Here is a 2,894-nt window from a genome sequence, read left to right on the forward strand (position 1 = left end):
CCCAGATCGTACTTAAGAGGATACTAATTCAAGGTAAATGCAATACACGAGTTGGCGCTATTGCATGTGTGTTTCAGAGATGCCAACTTGGTGCACGCACGCACCAAATTTATAGATTCTCTGCACTGACACGTCTGCGTGTTGAGACTTACAGTCCACCCGAGCATAGGCTGTCCGAGTCGCTCCATGCGAGTCGCTTGGATCCACCTCACTGTAATTGTACACTCGCCGTGGATCCGAGCTCTCCAATCATCCAACATCCTCTTGCAACCGTCTGTTATCTCCATTGTCCCACGAAAGTTCCCGATCCACTGCATCCCTCATCCCTGTACCCTGGATCCAGGTCCTTCTATGCAAGATCCTCCCTCCTTGGATCCAAACTCGGAAGTATGGGATCCGGGGTACCTCGCGGTGGATCTTGACTTCTCGTTAGCCGCGGCTACTAGATCCACCTTCGGATGGCACCTACCACCATTTTTTCATAAAATCCACACTCGATCCACTGGTACATAGTATATCCCATAAACACCTAAGTGAATCCAGGTAAGGGTGGATCCGAGATAAGTCTTGGTGGATCTTGCCTTCTCGTACATCGCTCATACCAGATCCATCGTCATTCCATACGGGGTGCTGCTCGTCATGGCTAATCCACCACAGGCAACTTGTACCCGTGCCAAACAACCCAAATCCTCTCTAATCACTTGAAATTGTCACTGATTCGGGATAGTGACCCCGCGTCAGGCCCATTCTCTAATTTCTGCAAAAAGCATATTACCACAATCGCCTCCTGTACGCTGTCGGCGCTGCACAACAGCGTTCACGGCGTGCATTACCAGCATCCACAACCGCTTTCTCCTCTTTGTGACACATGTCTCCCGCCAAGCGTACCGGCCAATCGCCGGGCAAGGCCCCATCCACCACCCCTCCGGTCATTCCTTTTTCAATGTCGCCCACCGATCTGCGGGTTCTAGCCCAGGCTCTTTCCGATCAGGTGCAAACCTTGACGGCGGAGCTCCAGACGGCTCAAGATGCCCAAGACCAAGCTGCGTCTTTGCACACTACCTAACTTCAAACCTTGCGAGCCCAAGTCCATGACCAGGCTATGGAGATCCAGGGGTGGGAGCACCGTGCGGCCTCTCGTTCGCAGGACCTACGACTCTTGTTGGCTGATCAGGCGGTCGAGATCCGTGACCTGACCGGACGGCTGGATCGCGACTCCCGTCAACGAGACGGCATGCGAGATGACAACGACCATCTCCTTAGAGAGATGGCGCTCGCCGGGTCTGAGATCCACCAGCTCCAATCCCGGATCCACGACCTCGAGCGGGATCTGGAGGATTCTCAGGCTGCTAGGGCAGCCGCGGATGCGAGCTTGGATCGACTCCGTGACGAGTTGCGCCTGACTCAAGAGGAGGTGGTAACCAACGACTATGTGGGATCCACCCAGGGCGGATCCGCCTTAGGGTCGGCGCGTGGAGGGTCCCCCGCGCCGAATGCACCTCCCTCGTCGCCGGATGTAGCTCTGGCCCATTTTTTTGAGGAGCTGCAGGATACCAAGGAGTCGCTCGAGAAAGCGTCTGCCGGGCGAGATTACGCGCTCGAAGAGTTCGTGCGTATAACTCAATTGCGCGACAAAATCCAAGCGAAGCTGGCGGACAGCAAACTCCAGCGGGACAAGGCGGCTACCGAGTGGGCGGATGCCAAGCGGACGCAAACGGAGCTGGAATCCAAGCTTCGCCGCACGAGTACTACGACTGCGTGTCGTGTGTTTCATTCGACAGTTCGAGTTGGAACGCACTCGAGGCTGAGACGGAACACCCGAAAGATGGTGAACTATGCCTGAGTAGGGTGAAGCCAGGGGAAACTCTGGTGGAAGCTCGTAGCGATTCTGACGTGCAAATCGATCGTCAAACTTGGGTATAGGGGCGAAAGACTAATCGAACCATCTAGTAGCTGGTTCCCTCCGAAATTTCCCTCAGGATAGCAGCAACTTATTTACGATAGTTTTATGAGGTAAAGCGAATGATTAGAGGATTCGGGGAAGAAACTTCCTCGACCTATTCTCAAACTTTAAATCTGTAAGACCTGCAGGTTTCTTAATTGAACTTGTGGATGTGAATATCAAGTTGCTAGTGGGCCATACGGGGTAAGCTCGTCTGGCGATGCGGGATGAACCGAACGCAAAGTTAAAGTGCCAAAATGCTCGCTCACCTAGATACCATAAAAGGTGTTGGTTCATTTAGACAGCAGGACGGTGGCCATGGAAGTCGGAATCCGCTAAGGAGTGTGTAACAACTCACCTGCCGAATGAACTAGCCCTGAAAATGGATGGCGCTAAAGCGGGCTACTTATACTTTGCCGTTAGCGCGATAGCATTTATAATGTACGCATTAATGAGTAGGAGGGCGTGAAGGTCGTGAAGAAGCTCGTGGCGTGACCCTGAGTGAAACGGCCTTTAGTGCAGATCTTGGTGGTAGTAGCAAATATTCAAATGCGAACTTTGAAGACTGAAGTGGAGAAAGGTTCCGTGTGATCAGTAATTGGACACGGGTGAGTCGATCCTAAGAGATAGGATAATTCCGTTTGAAAGCTGGGCTGTTTGAGGCGTGGGGTTCGACCTTGCGTTTCGTATGCAGCCTCAAGTACGGAATAATAGGACCAAGCTCTGCAGCCGTGGTGAACTCAGCGACGGGTACCCCGGAATCCTGCATTATCCAGTCGGCGGCGGCAGCCTCGTCGTCAGAAGGTCTAAACAGAGAGAGTGCCTCGGCCGGGGTTACAGCATGTCGTCAGGATCTCAACTATCCCGAATGCGGGTTTACACGCACGGAAGTCACTCTGCCGTCATAACCGACTCAGCGGATGAGCACTCCGACGCGCCAAGGAATATGATA

At 53.2% G+C, this 2,894-nt stretch overlaps 1 non-coding gene across 1 annotated transcript; it reads left to right on the forward strand.

Moving 5' to 3' along the window:
• Positions 1 to 1,816: 1,816 nt before the first annotated feature.
• PITG_33007 lies at positions 1,817 to 2,640 on the forward strand (the record flags this gene model as incomplete). The annotated part of the gene is made up of 1 exon (XR_009934401.1): positions 1,817 to 2,640. It is a non-coding gene; the product is annotated as a 28S ribosomal RNA (ribosomal RNA).
• Positions 2,641 to 2,894: the final 254 nt, after the last annotated feature.

Source organism: Phytophthora infestans, genomic scaffold, assembly GCF_000142945.1.
Source record: "Phytophthora infestans T30-4 supercont1.6 genomic scaffold, whole genome shotgun sequence".
Taxonomy (NCBI): domain Eukaryota; phylum Oomycota; class Peronosporomycetes; order Peronosporales; family Peronosporaceae; genus Phytophthora; species Phytophthora infestans.